At 42.4% G+C, this 16,166-nt stretch overlaps 1 protein-coding gene across 2 annotated transcripts in view; it reads left to right on the forward strand.

Annotated features, from left to right (window-relative positions):
* The window catches only part of LOC134861015 (collagen alpha-1(VIII) chain-like), a 52,863-nt gene that overhangs the window by 31,763 nt on the left and 4,934 nt on the right, over nt 1-16,166 (forward strand). For both annotated transcript variants that reach the window (XM_063877975.1, XM_063877974.1), the window contains 2 exons: nt 7,215-7,337; nt 15,911-16,053. The gene's annotated coding sequence lies outside the window, so the exon portion shown is untranslated. The remainder of the gene's footprint in view (nt 1-7,214; nt 7,338-15,910; nt 16,054-16,166) is intronic.

Here is a 16,166-nt window from a genome sequence, read left to right on the forward strand (position 1 = left end):
GCAGCGTCACGTCTGAGTGTGCGCTTTTCATCCCGTAGTAGACAGAATCTGGGATCAACATTCGGTTCCTCGTGCTGGCAGACACAGTGTCAAGGTCTGGTTGGACCAGGCTTAAAAGTGAGCCTGTTTTTGAAGATTTTAATGCAAATATTTTGCCAAGAGCAGAAATAAAACAGCGCTTTGTGGCTACGTCTGACATATAAGCAGGAAGGAATTCAGCTCTTTTCCCTCTCAAAAAAGCATTTCTGTTCAACGTCACACTCCAGCATTTGACAAAGGTTCGTGAAAACACCCGACAAGACTCTCTAATGATACTTTCACAACATGGGGCCGAAATACCTGTGGTTCGGTGCTCCTCGAAGTTCAAAGCGTGTGCTGCAAATTACCCGTGGAGGAGGTGGCTGTAAATTCTCACCCTGCCACTACAGCATGACCTACAGGATAGGTGGAAGGAGAGGAATCCATCATTAATGTGAAAATGATCCCCTCAAGTAGTCTGGACACATCTGACAGCCGTGGCTCATGGAAAAGGAAGGTTTTGGCTTTTTGTCAATTATTTCAGGGTATTACATTTCATACCTTTTCTTCTAGTGGCATGCATGTGAGACAGCTGCCATTCCAGACTCCAGAGCACTAATGCAGTTACTCATGTTAAAAATGGAAGTGCGCACAAACCCAAATATTCGGACCAAAAAGGTACTAACTGTGCCTGGTCCCACCCATAGGCTGGATATTAGCAGATGTAATCCCATTGGACTGTGGACTACGGATTTGGCACCTGGAGTTTGGCAATTTGGCGGTCGCCTTGGATTTTTTGGAACCAAAAGTGACATGAGGGTTAATTTAACGTGAACTCTGAACAAGAGATTTCTACTCGATCCCAACATGAAATGGTTTACTTGGGTAATAAATCATTTGAGAAGTAGGCTCATTTTTTTCCATCCACTTCAACACAATAGGCTTCTTTCTGCAACCGGGGAAGTTTGGTAAGTGACCAAAGAAAGAGGCTACATACTACATGCTTGTGGATGTTGTAGTGTGTTAGCTTCTAAACTAGCAGACGCTCAGAACTATAGGAAGAAACATCTGTCGGTGTGTCCAACCGAGAGAGAGTACACTCCTTTATTCATTTTGAAATGGTGTTGCTGCTTGTCAGAAGTGGATGAATATTAGGTGGAAGCTACAGTATGTGTGTTAGTTGGTGAGTGGACTCAGGATGCATTGTCTGTAAAGGTAGAACATTGTCCAGAACGGCAGACCCTCACGTTAGTTAGACCTTTACCCAGAATGTAGACTCAGTGGAGCAAGGCGTCTACGAGGCATATGCTGTTAACATGTTTTTTATCCGCCTTATTTTTAGACGTATTAGGGTGGGAATGCAGGGTTTAGCACTGGTATGGGGTTCAAAGCAAACATTTATTCGATCCCCTGGACATGACTTCTTGTTGAAGGCCAGCTCCTGAGTCCACACGGTACGGCTCTGCTGACGCCCCCACAGGGACCGCTATTAAACTCATATTTATGTTCTGTTTTCCGTCTGGTTCCTTTTATAAGTGATTGCAAAAGAAAATAGCATTAGGGGGAAAGAATCCCAAACTTCTGTTGAAAAATGTAATACTAAACACCTTTCGGTCTCCAGCTTATTAAGAGTGAAATATGTTATAATACTCTGGGTTTATTTGAACAGTTGTGGCACATTTACTAAATGAGTGTACTTTGCATATTAACCCAAGCTGTTATCTGATATATCATATTCCTATACAACTAAAAGTCCTGCCATGAAAAGGTTACATCAGTAAAGTCCTCATTAATTCCTTTAAAGCTAGCCTATTTAATACACATCTTATAGTAAGGGACTGAACACTGTAGTAAATGTGCTGCTGGCTGGGTGGGGGGTGGGATGGTGGGATGGTGGGGGGGACTAAAGACTAGCCTGGTGTTGGTCAAACAGCATTTCCATGAGAAACTGAACATGGGCCCCCGACATGTGTGTCTGAAAAACCTGCAGGAAAATTGCAAGCAAAGACAAAGCTGACGAAAAGCGTGATAGACATAGTATTAGCTCCAGGTGTACCCATGTGTTCCCGAATGTTTTAATACCTAGAAAAGATTAAATGAGAAGGTGGAAACATTTTCCAACAAGCCCCACTTTGAGCTCAAACCTAGTGTGCCCAGACTTTGGCCAGACTGCACAGTACATGAACAGACAATGACTCAGCCGCTTTTCAAGCTCTTTTTTGTTTTGGATCCACCTCAATTTGATTAATTTACTTCCCACCATCAAACAGCAGAGGTTTCCAGTCCACGCATATTTGGCCCCTGTTCCAAGGGCAGCACGGGAATGAAATGCTAACCAAAGCGTTTGGCTCTTTCTTCAAGCCAAATAAATAAAACCTTTGAGAGGGAGGCTCTCTGAGCTGCGGTACTTTCTAGTATACATGCAGTCATCTTGACAGATATTACCTCCATGTCCAAGGCCTCAGAGTCAGATCACAACCTAGTTGAACTAATGTGGATGAAAGTATGGAAAATAGTCTGTGAATACGCCGTGCAAAGTGTCTGTTTGAACGCCAGTACAGATATTCTAAGGCAACATGAATGTCCTGTTTTATTCTCAAGTTGAAAGAGCGTGCTGCAGTAGACTCTTAAAGTGCTCTTTACTTAAATGAGGAGTACTAAGAGTGACACATTTCCCTAATCTTTTGATCAAATTCCTGTCTAGTCCAGTCCAATTCATTTGTAAAGGGTTTTGGCAAGTGTTTTCAGGCGGTGCATTTTTGTGAGTGGATAAAAGAAAGGAGTTGGTAGCTGACGGACTTCAACATTTGCTATTTCTCATAAAGCAAGTAGTCTAATCCTGTTAGGCTCCTGCCTCGAAACACAGGGACATTGGAGTGTGCACAGAAGCTCTATTGATTAAGAATTTTGGAATACCTGAATGAACTTTGTGCTTACTTTCTCTTTATAAAGTCTTGGTGGACAAAAGAGGTTAATTGAGTTGCATTTTGGGAAATGTAGAACGCTGGCTCGATACTCAGTCATACGGTAGCTTCTGCAGCTTTAACTCTGCCCTGTTTTTTAAGTTTGTCTCTTCATGTTGGTAGGAAGTACATTGAGCTTGCACACTTTGCCTTTTTGTTGCAATTTAGCTTTTGTTTCCACGCTAACTGTAATTAGCTCAGTGACAAACTCCCATGATCCCTCAGTGCTTAAAGATGCCACTTGTTTTTGGTGTTGCTTAATGGAAAATAGTGGATGCCAAAAATAACGTTGTTAGAAAAGGGATCAAAGTTGATAGCGACACATGTGGAAACAGTTTACCTTTCAAACTGATCATATCTAGTAGCATAACTGTAACATTTCCCTGCAAGTTTCACAAAAGCTAAGTTAATCCAACCATTAACTTCAGCCAGCAATTTGGTGTATAATCATTTAGTATTCCTGGTCTGCTGAACCTAGACGATTGCGTCATTCTTAGGAAAACATCCACTCTGGGATGCATACACACCACACCTCAGCATACTGTATTTCCAGTACAGTGACAGACAAAGCAGGAAAGGTGATTTGCCCCGTACACCTCAGCTGTTTCTGTCCACACATCAGACTTTAATGACCACAGGAAATGTTGGTGAAGGCGGTCAGCATCTAATGACCCTTTTCCTGAGATATCACGGGGGGGGCTGGCGTGCTTTGCTTTGCTCTGAAACGGCCTGACTTCATTGAAAGGAAAACATGCAGTGACAAAAATAGTTAACAGTATACTGCGGCCCCACTTCTGTTCTGTATTAGGTTTTCACAAGCTGCCCCACGTCGCATGCCACAGTGAATGGCCCACTCACTGTGACATGTTCATAATAATATTTGAACTTCTGAGCTATTAACATTTTCCCTAAGCACAGGATTGGTGTTTGTGAGGGTTTCATATTTTCTTTAAAAGAATCAAACACCTAAACTGCAGCTCCATTGCATGTAATGTGCAAACAGCCCGAGTCTGAAGCGGTTCATTTTAAACTAAAGTGGCAACCAAGTTCTTTCTTGTGTTGCTGTGCCAGCAGAGAATACATGTTGATATTACAAGCACATGTGTAGCATGGTTACCGTCTATCCAAAACACATTTCTTGTGATACAATTAAATGCATGTTCTTGGGAATGTTCTCAGAGCAGTAACAGCTGTGGCACTGTCTCTGAACTCTGGTTTTGGAGTGTTTGAAGGTGCACTGATAACTCAAAAGCACATAGTTAGACAGTTAGTGCAATGTAAATCAGGCACATGAACTGATATTCCACAAGTAACAATCATTTTGAACCTCTTTTCTGAAATGTTTGCCTAAAAGATCTTTAAAAATATATATATTCGTTGAAAATGTTCCCCTATTCAACTGTTGTGTCTTCCTTTAATACTGCAGCTCTCTCTATAAGGCGTATTCCACATATTGTGTCGTTTTGATTGGTTGAGTTTAAATCAGCTGTGTTAGGGTTAGCGACCTGTTCCCAGCATACAGGGACACCTGATTGGTAGGGGGGGGGGCGGCACAGGTGATACTAATTGCATTAACGACTTGGGTTATTAGTGTCAAACCAGCTTTTTCTTCTTGCTGTTTAAAAAAGTGTGTAAAGCAGGCTTCAAGAAGGTAAGCAGTGTTTTGTTATTGCTTTCAAAGTTAAAGCCAGCTTTGACGAGCACAGGTTACTATTGGGGTAAGTGTTTGTACATTCTTGGGTTAACCTGTAACCGCTTGGCGCTGTATTCGGCCAAATGCGCTGTTTCTGCCTCCTATCTGTCAGGGAGACACATTCAAACGCTCAAAGGAAAAGTGAACAGGCCAAATGATTTTTCAGTGCTAGACCTTGGGCATTTCCCACCGCCTGCTGGCTCTAATGAAGGGATGAAGAAAATCTGTCGTCTCCAGAACCTTTTGCATCCAGCTGCCAAACTCTCAAACCATCCACCAAAAATGGAGAGGAACGTTGGAGTTGCAGACCCGATTCAAAGCGCCTCTGAGACGAAAGGATTTACAGCCAGACAGAAAGATCCAGGGGTGGTCTTAAAGACAGAGTCTTCACTGCATTAAGAAACTGGTTCCAGCTTGTTTCACTGCAGAAGCACTGCAGACACTGTTGAATAATGCAGAACGTTTCACCATATATATGGGACCAGTTCTGCTTCATTGCAATAGCACTGTTAGCCTTCTTGTCCCAAAGCTGTAACTGGTATTTAGTTTGTTTCATTTAATGACATCATGTAGTCCTGCATCTGTCGAGTTTGTTCTGCCAAAACCTTACAAAAATCAAATGTGAGGCAGAGGTCCGGCAGCCATTTAGCTCATATATTTGTGCATTTACACACATCAAACCCGGGAGACATTTTCATACCTAGATAGGGAGTTTAGAATGTTTAAAGATATCGGTAGCCATGCCCTCAAACATGCCCTTCTTTTTGGTCCATTTTATTCTAAATGGGACCAATTAGGAATATCATAGTCTATAGAATAGCAATACTGTTCTGCTGATAGGATACTGTCAATCGAGTCAAGTCAGAAATGGAATCATTTTCAATCTACACAGTCTGACTGCAGCCAGTGGACTCCCCCCCCCCTGCTTGCAATTAGGCTTTACTTTTACTTTTACTTTTCAGACCCGGAGGATGTCGCACGGTTTTTGAATGACGCATACAGTTCATGTTAAGGTCGCTTGACAGGAATGAGGAGGAAAAAGGGGGCTGTCATACTTGATAAATCATACATAAAAAGAAAAGGTATTGGACGAATAAAAGAGCCCGGGATTCAACTCACTAAATGCAAAAAGAGAAAAGCCTCTTCACCGTTATTCTTTCTGCCAAGTCCGTGGTCACATTTTACAGAGCCAGACTGATGTGAAGATTGTGATGGCTTTGCTTGTGAAGAAGTTGGCTCTATTCTGAATTCTCACACTTTCCCAGGTTTTAATGAAATGCCAGACAGTCTTAAAACGCTCAATTACTTCCTCAGTCGTTTCTTTAGCAAATAATCAAGGGGTGCACTGGAGGAAGGGGAAAGTCTGCAGGCAGTTCTGAGTGGTTGGGTGACTTTCTGACGACGGGTCCCATTACCAGCCAAAATGGACAGCTGTAGGTCTGCTAAATAGAGAAATGTCAGGAAGTCGATCACCAAACCCTTTTATATCACCAATACGCTTCTTAATGTCCCATTGAAAGAAAAACCACCATGAGAAACAAACATGACTCTTCAACCTTTGGAGGTAGATGTAGTGTCAGGGCCTTACTTTAGATAAATGTGCTCCAAACTAAAGTGAATAGAACAATGATTCAGGAATAGCCATTAACAGAACTAACCTCTAGGGAAGCAATAGCAAATTAAGGACATGTAAACCGCTCTGACTTTGTTCAGAGGAAAGGCCAGGAAAAGAAATGAAAAGAGAAACCACTAAGACTTTGTTTCATTTTTCCCACTGGCTTGTTGGCTTTGGAGCATCGACACATTCCTATTTGTTTTCCAAATGGCAGATGGAAGCCATGCCCACAAAGGAAATATATTTATGACACATTTTTGTGATTCGTCACATTTTAGTCCATCTCATAAATCACTTAGCGTTAGGAAAACAATGTGTGAGCGATGCCCATGAGTACGAACCGAGTAAAACGTTGGGATGTCCGATTCATTACTCACTGAAAACCCAAGCCCGAACTCCTGCTGCTGTAACAGAGCATCCACCTGCTAGCATCACTAATGGCTGCAAGCTGCCAATGCACAGATGAAAGAAGGCTGATTGAGGAACAGGAAACAGAGTTATAAGAGAGGCTGTCATGGTTTTCTGTGCTCGTCACATTGCTCAGGCAACTTGGCCTTGAGATCTGAGGCGCAGGTTAATAACTACATGAACAGGAAGTGTGCTTCAGACAGGTATGAGGTCAGTATTTCCAGCTTGTTGTTCTTTCCGGTGAAAGTTGAGAAAACAGTCTGCTGCTCTGGACTTTACTAAGATGTAAAAATGATGCCTGGAGAAGAACAATACAACATGAAGAATGGGTTCATCGTTTCCATTTAAAAAGCCCTTATTATTAAGAATGAAGTCGTGTTTTTTGCATAGCACAGTTAGCACTGCCTCTAATAACTTCTCCCACTGCAGACATGCTGATCCAGGAGTATTTTTTCGTCCTGTTATCCTCTCTTCTGCTTCACCCTCCTTCTCATGCTTTCCCTCTCCTCTCGTGCAGCTCCACCCACCTGCAGATAAAAGCCAAGCCCCTGAGCAGAGCTGCTGTTCAGCGTCCGTCCCAAACTCCTCAAAGCTTTGTGATACTTTCACCCTGCAGCAGCAGCAGCACACGCACACAAAGGTAAGTGATGCGTCACCACAGACATGTTTTGGTTGGCATGCTGCTGCGCTTAAGCCTTTTGGTGCAGCAGTCACATTCACTAGCGTACGGTTTGTTCTTCTATGTGTTTGTCTTGCCTGGCTGTCTGATTGCCTTGACTGGATCCCTTTTCTCCTGGAAAAATATGAGAAATCAAGGCCTTTTTGAATTCCTGAAACAATAAAGTAGCTTTTGGTATGGCACGTGAGGAAGATCTTTCCGATAGAAACAAAGCAAAAAAAGAAGGTGTTTCATAAGACATCCTGCCTCACCAAGCTCTCTGCTGCGAAGCCTCTGCTGACAGAAGGCTCTGCAGATAACATCTGACAGTTTTCCAAAGGCAAACAACATCCAAAAGAGACACCTGGGAAGAATAACTCAGGATTTATCTTGTTAGAATCAATGCACGGTGCAGCATCTTGACAGGATTTAGCACCAGTTGATGGAATTTCTTGACATTTTGGAGATTTTAGGCTGCTCGTCTTTCAGTGCAGAGGGAGAATGAAGGCATGGACGATATGCTGAGGTTATTCTGCTTTGAACTATTGAACATAAATAAAAGAAGACAAGAAAGTCAAATAAAAAAAAGGCTCTCTGGCAGCACGTTGGCTCTGCATGCAAGTTGGAAAGTTTGCGGTTTAAGAATTCTTTTTGCCAACTTTCTTTTTACCGAAAACAGAAGTTTTTTAAACTTGTTATTCTTACTTGTAGCCGGACTCAGGTTTTTGACTCCTTTTCAACGGACCAATCAAACATTGATTTAGAAAAGTTGATAATGCTATAGTTCAAGCTGAGGATCACAGAATATGTGACTGTACACCTGCCAGGAAACAGTTGGGAATCCCTGTTTCACACCGGATGTGGATTTATCACAGCGTATAACAGGGTGAAGCTCTCTGCCGCTGTGAGGACGCTGGACATGTTTTCTGATCGCTGATTTAACTTGCATGAAAGCTGCTTATAGGTAATGAGCTTCACAGGCCTGGTGAGGTGATAAGTGTCCTCATAAAATGTAAGATGGTTATGGTTAAATTTTATAGAACTGAGAGGAACTTTGTCAGTATTTTTGCAGCTGTTTCTAACTTTCAGCTCTTTAAAGCGATGATGTTTTCCCTTTCTTTGAGAGAAAAACACTTTTAATTAGGGGAAAATGTGGTGGGCTCACATAGTTGAGGTTAAGGAAGTAGCTCAATTAAGTTGCTGATGGTTTTTGATTACCGTAACACTGGTAGTGTAATCCTGGATGCTCTGAGAGGATTGTAGGCATCAGCAGAATGTGGCAGCAGTGCGGTGGAAACATACAAAACACCGTTCTGCAGATGGGAGGAAGTCACGGAAGCTTAAGTGAAGAAAATGTAGAGCTTTGTGATTAGGGGCAATGCATTTGTCGAGTGTCTGATTGTCCTGAAAGAGGTTGTGGGTGGCTTATCGGCTGTGGTATGAACAGCCAAGAAGCATGCTTGCTTTTTGGGGGAGGGTGCATGCATTTCCACATGAGAAGGAAGGAAAAAAAAAACTCCCCAACTTGAGAAATCAGTACGTTTAGGGTTAGGGGTCTGAGGTATTGGGTTTAGGGCTGTCACGATAGCAAATTTTAACTTCACGATTATTGCAGCCAAAATATCAATTTGTCTTTGTGTTCAATTCACTCTAAATACACTTTAAGGGAGTGGAGAGAGAACCGGTCAAAAGTGAACAGAAGAGCAAACAGTTGTGGATGATAACATCTGACACATGCACGTTAATGCTTTCACTGCAGTCATGCTTTCACTATTGCAGTTTTACAGTATGCTGATGTTATTGTGTTTTATCAGAAAGGTTTTTTTAAAGCAGCAACTCAAACACGGCAATGTTAGTACAATTGTATTTGTGTGTGTGTGTGTGTGTGTGTGTGTGTGTGTGTGTTGTACTACAGTTAAAGATTATCTTTGTTATCCGTGAGGGGGTTGAAGCTGTAATAGAGGATGCTACTATAATGTAGTGCTTGTTGTTGTTTGTACAGAGCGTATGTGTTTCCAAGCAGCCAGTTTGAGTCCCCGGTGTAAAGTGAGTGCAGGGAGTAATCCAGAAGCTTCTGTCAGGCCAGCAGGCTGTGACTTTATAGATTTGTCACTCTGTTAATGTCTCCTGGCTGCGTTTTCCCTCTCTCTCTCTGACTCCCTCACAGTTGTCACCTACTGAATAGGAAGTGTTTATGTAGCTCAGAGGGAACGTGTCTCTTGATCCTGCAGCTGCAGCGCTGTGACTTAAAGCCATGTGTCCAAACACACTCCTACTACCGTGCAAAGCACTGCTGCCTGAGGAATTGCTCCAAATATGAATTCTAACTGCAGTTGTGGCACTAAGGCGCTGTTAATCATATCCATGTTTCTGTAGGGAGTAATCTGTCCCATTAGCTGCAGGAGTCAATACCTTAAATTATGCAGATTTACTGTAAAGTATCTCTTACCTTAACTCCCGAGTCATAGCTCTTATTATCCCTCGTAAATACTCCAGCGCGAAACATCTGGACAGTAGGAAAGGGAGGATCATATTTTTTCCCTGAGTGTCATATTTAACGGTGGGACTGGATAACGCATTAGGCTTCCCTGGACTGTCGTCATATCCCATTACTGTCACCAGTCAGAAGATGCAGCACGCACTACATTATCCCGGGCCCTTTTATCTGCGCAATAAAATATAGCCCCACGAGCGAGCACTGTAGCAGTCAGTGCGTCACACACGGATAAACTCCTCTGGGGAAACAAATTGAAACTGTTGGTAAGGACACCTTCTCTTAAAGCAAACCTATAATCATCACCTATTCCCTGACCTGAACCTCCAAATTACACCAATTCCTTCTCCTGCTGAAGGTTTCATTTGCTGTTTCATGCGGTCTGTGTTGGAATTGCAAAAGCATGAATCAAAGGTATTTGAGGAGGAGCTTTTTAGGCTTTCCTGTGGCTCTTTCAGAATGATTAGCACTGAGTAATATTCACGTTTCATACAGTAATTAAATGCTCTGTGTTCTACTAAATGTACTTCAGGTAAAAACATCAGATTATTCTCTAGCTTTTTTAACCTTAATGTGATTTAAAGTAACCAGTCTTCAGATTAAAGGCCCGAGCAAAGTAGAAGTGAACTATTGTGATCCATGTTCCAAGTCTGATCTCAATTGTTTTCCCACAGTTTTCAAACTCAAACCAGGATAATCTTTCTAAATGTCTTCATTTGTTAAACTAGTGGGAGAACAAAGTCTTTTCCTGGATTGTTTTTCTAAAACTTTACAAGAGAAAACCACTTTTTGTGCTCAAACATGTTGAATTATTAAAGGATAAATAAAGGGCAGCATTATTTAGATCACACTTGTGGATTACCAGAATCCTGGCTTGTATTTCAGGGCTTCCATATCACATAATATAATACAGTGCAATTGCTGGAACATTATTCATTGGAAGAACAAAAGAAGGGAGACAACATGTGGCCTGTTTTACACAGTACATCAAATATATTTATGCAGCTGCAAAGTGCAGAGTTCCCCACTGGAGTCTGTGGTTTAAGCATAGTATCAGCGATCGGTTCTGATTATCGGCCAAACATTGTTATTGCCTATAAAAATAATCACTCACTGGTGGAGTGTCCCTTTCAGAGCCAGTGCAAATATCAGAGCGAGCAAGAAAAAAGAAGTGGCAAAACCACACAGAGCTCAGGCGAACACTTGGATCCAGTTTGGATCCGTCTGAAAAGCTTCCTGCTGTGCGAGATAGTGGAACACGGCCTGTAAAATAAACTCTCTTCAGAGTACGTTTTCAGTAAAATGCACTCTTCCCATCCTTGTTTGTCAGTGTGTTTCCTCTGTAAACACACAAACAACTTCTGTAAAAGTATGGAAAGACCTGCTATTAAATGCTGTCCACTGACACCAGATACTCTGTTTTGACAGAACTCAAAGCAAATCGGAAAATAATTCTCCCCCCCGCTCCAATTTTTGCCTGAAATGAAAATTGTGGCCAGACATTGGGTGACTTGTGGTTCCCAGAGCTGTATGAGGGAAAATCTGTCAATGAGATGGGTGCGGAGGTCGGACACACTGTGTATATGTGTGTGTGTGTGTGTGAGGCGTAGGTGTAATTATGTGCTGTACGTACGTGTATGTCAGAGGTTCGAGAAGCAGTAAGCAAACACTGCGGTTACCAATTTGGAAGTCACCCGGATGCTACTTTCTCTCCCCGTGGTTATTTGGACCATCAGTTTGAGATAAGGCTGTAAAAGTCAGCTGACCCCGCGTCGTCGAGGCTGTAGACGTCTCCGAAAGGCGACTCCGGCCTTCGCCCTGCAAAGAGATCAAGTAGGTGTGAAGGAATGCTGTGGAAGAGATAAATAAGTGGGAGAGATACCTTCCCATCACGATTAGCTTTGTGGTGGAAACAGAAACTCTATGATTGAGGTGGGATGAATCACCTGTTGGAGACAGGAAGAGCAGCAAAGGCAGAAAAGAAAAGCAGCTTCAGCTCCTTAATGTTCCAGACGTGTGGTTTGTGAGAGTAATGCAGCGGGAGACTGAGACTAGGAAAACAAACACATCTGATTTAACAAACGTCTGGGAACAAGAGGATCAGACTCTTATTCAGTTCCACTTGTGCTTTTATAATCAAGCCTCAATGTTTCGACCTATGATTGGTTTGCGTGCATGTATATCCCTGAAAGCATTTAATGCAATTATACTATCCATGTCATTTCAAGAATCTGACCTGATCTGTGGTATAAAAGCTGATTGTTCATCAGCAGTGATTGAAATATCCGGTCATATTGAAGGCTAAATAGTGGGATTTGTTCAAAAATGCCTCTCTTAGTTGTTGAATAAGACACTTTTCTCATGAAAACTAAACACCCAGACACATACATTAGTTTCAGTTTGAGTTATATAACATGCAATACAATATTCCAGCTCTGTTCACAAATGTTATTGTTATTAGTGGATGGAAAATGTCTAAAGTCATCTTTTTAATGCAACTCCACATACAGTGGGAGCAGGGGAATCACAGTTAGTGTGTTGCTATTACATGTTATGTAACAACAGCAACACGCACACACACACAGGTGCATCCACAGATGTTGACCTGGCGCTTCTACTGCTTCTGTCAGCTGATCGTTGCATTCCTTTGTGTGTTCGTCCACACGTTTTTGTGCTGCACTGAAAAGTTACATGTATATTACATGATTTCAAACTGCTGTAGTTGCCGTTTTGCACAAAAGCCACAGTGAAGTTTGGAAAAATGCAGGGTTTACAGGCATTTACAGTCATACGATTTGTAAGCCTTATGGATAGACGTCTCTAAGTCTTTGCACCGGTACAATCGCGGTATGTTGTCCTCTTATTGTGAAAGACAGACCCTCTGAAATGAAATTCTAAAGCCAGACCTGACCACAGGCAATTAAGACTGGCACCCGTATCTGTAAGCAATGACATGCCTCTGTTCCTCATCGTTTGTTTATCGAGGGCGAGAGTCCCGCATCTGGAATCGGTCAGCAGAGGAACACAGAGGAGAAATGGAAATTTGATTATTTTCAAAGCCAAGCTGGAGGTGATAAAAGACTTGTGGCTCATCACCAAGCGGGGCCGGCTGTGGTTGTAAGTGTTGGCAGAGAGCTTTGTGTAGGAACCAGCATCCATTCTGGGGAGGGCGATCTTTGCTGCTTGGGATTGTCATCAAGCGAGGGGGCTAGGGAGGTGTCTGCAAAAGCAAATGCACAAAATGAAAAAAGTCTAGAATGAAAACAAGCAAGAGGGTTGTTTGGGAAAGGATTCCTGCTCCGTCTTTGTTTTTGAGATTCGAGGATGTCACGTCGTGTAGATGTTTATTGCGGAACCATCTGAGTACATATACAGCCGGAAGAAATTCCTTCAGTAACATGCTGCATCAATAACACCAAGCAGGAAATCAAAGGGCTGCGTCACGTGCAAATATGCAGCGGTACAACTCCCCAGTGATTTGCAGCGCATTATCTGGCAACCCATGATGCCAATCGGTATTTATTTGACCCTATAAACAGCAGCGTTGTCTCATAAATGCCATACTTTGCACATTGAAGTTATATGTGCGTTTGTTTGGAATTCAATTGAATGACTTTTATATTCCAGCTAAGTCTTTGTAACAGGTCGGTTATGGCTGCAGGATATCACGGCATCTGGCCAAGAAATTGCAAAAGCAAGATATCAGGTATGAATTCGAACATTAGGCGGTTCTGTTTCCGCAGACATTAGACGGGAATCAATCTTCTTGTCGAACTCTGGCAAGAGAATGAATAAGTGTCGATGAGGCTGTAAACAGTAGTTCACGTGAGAGGAAGTTCTGTAGCCCAAAACAAAAAGTGAAGCTGACCCAATCGACCATTCTCACAGCATGTATGTACAGCCTGCAGGAAAACATGGCCTACATCAGATTTTGTGTCTCAGTTCTGATGTATTTAACAAATGAAATAGCTTCTGATTTGTGTCTCTGTCACGTGTGTTCTCATGTAGGTTATTTTATTTTCTAAATGCAACCTCAGTCCTCAGATTCCTCACAATTCTGTGCTGGAACGACTCCCTCAGAGAACACTTGAAAATCAATGGAGGTAAAGGGACAGCTAGACCTCATTAGTGGTGTGACTGTAATGCTACACTGGTTATGGCAAGTGATGAGAACAGACCAGGAGTTTCGTAGCCTCCCTCCCAGCTGTGCCCATGTGGATACTTTGTGTTACCACTTACTAGAAGTTTGTTTTGAATGTCTAGGCTAGAGGCACTTGAGCCAAAGTTCTGGTGTTTAGTTACTTTTTAAGTGTCTAATATTCTGTGCCAGCACGCACAATACACAGACCTCCCCTAAGTGGAATCCAGCCGGCAAAGTTATCAAGTCCACCTGTGCTTTCCTGCGGTAAATGTCATGCTTCTGAATGTTTTTCACCTCTGTCTGGTTTACATTCATGGACAGGAATCACTTTTCCTCTGCAGCCTTTGTCTGAAAATCTGGTCATTATACACCCCTTATTTCCCAACGTCATATGAATGCATGACCTCTAGATGTGGTCCCTAGATATCATAGACCAAACTCCCGCATTTTCAGGAAATTCTGGTAAGAGTTGTTTTATAAGAAACATTGGCTGTACCTTGAAACATCAAGCACTAAATAGAATTACAGCTCCACGGGGCTTTTACTTTAAAATAACTGAACAAATCTTGTCCCATCACTGCACACTCGCTGTAATTGCAAGCTCATGTTGTGCTGGGGAGTGTACTTCCTGGAAATGACCTGTGACAAGACTAACAAGGGTTGAAGTAGCCCATGATGGACTTATGAAAACACTTCATTTTGGACCAAGCTTTTGCTGTAGAGGGTTTTCAAAACTGTCGTATGCTTATAACTCCTCCATAATTCTGTGGGTAAACAACGGCTCAGTTCCATTAAGTGTTGCTCCTCCAGGACCTCCCCTATGTGGAATGCGGCCACCATTACTGTTATTGAATCCAAAAACTGGAAAGTTGAAATGTCCACAGTTTCTACAACTAGAGTGAAATGTAGTTTGGCTATGGAAACGGAATAAGTGAAATAGTTATACCTGAACTTAAAGCTGTCCAGGTAAGATGTGTATGCATTTAGTATGTATGATGTGGAAAAATTGTCCTTAACCCATGTGTGTCTTAGACATAATGTCACCGCTGAAGAATAGGGTCCCTGCTACTCATGCATCTCCAGTAAAAGGATACGATGTGTTTTTATGTGCTTAATAAAGACCTGACGGATCCTTGGAAGTCGGAGGGAACATGTGTTTCAAAGCAGAGCTCTGTCCTCCTTGTTTTTACGGTGGTCGTCTCAATTCCTCGCCAAGCATGTGTTCCCTTTTCCTTGTGGGAGTATATGGGATGTTGACCTTAGAAATGATCAGTTGGAAATCCACATGTGAGAAATCATGTTCAATTAAGAAGATCAAGGCTTGTGGATCGATCCTGTGCCGGTTTTATATCTGAACGAGATGTTTTGCTCTAGTACTGGCTAAATAAAAATGCTGTTTAGTCTGGGCATTGAAGCATTGCATAGTTTAGCCAGTGTACCAGATTTAGCTTCCTGTAATTTCAATTGTTCTCGACAAAACAATTGAAATAGTTTCTGATTCCGTGTGTGTTATGAAATGAATGGACAGTGGAACAGTCGTCTCACAGGTAGACAGTGTGCGCAGGCTCTGTCCATGGTGCTGGATCTATACATTAGATCATGTTTTACTTTGAAAGTAGGCTGACTTTAGTGAGGCGAACCGTCAGTATGTCAAATGAACTAGTTATCATCTTACCAAGTTGAACATCGTGGCAGAAAACGTCTACTAAGTTTCTTTACAGGATACAACATTTTACTGTTCAGTTACATTTATGTTGATACCTCCGTCCCTACATTCCTCAAGGAAGTGTCTCAGCATTACTGCATCAAGGCCAGAATATGTGTACCAGGTGGAGATGGCAGCTTAGTGCTACAAACCCCAGGCCTCTGCGAAAGGTCACCACCTGACATCCATCGAACTTGACATTCATATTTTCACAGGGCCAGCAGGACTGCAGCTAACACCTGGCTGTTCCTCCCGTGCATGGCCGCCGTCCAACTCGCGCCCTGGAAAAGAGCCGGAAAAAAACGACCTAAAGTGAGGAGAAGGAGAGGCGAAACCAGACGGAGGAGGAAATCTGAAAGTAAGAACATTTGTCGTTTTGCACGACGGATCTGTGAAATATTCCAATTGGGTCAAACTGATTCCCACTATTTGGTTTAAACTTTGTTTTTGCTGCAAACGCTGCGACGCAGT

Source organism: Eleginops maclovinus, chromosome 24, assembly GCF_036324505.1.
Source record: "Eleginops maclovinus isolate JMC-PN-2008 ecotype Puerto Natales chromosome 24, JC_Emac_rtc_rv5, whole genome shotgun sequence".
Lineage (NCBI taxonomy): Eukaryota > Metazoa > Chordata > Actinopteri > Perciformes > Eleginopidae > Eleginops > Eleginops maclovinus.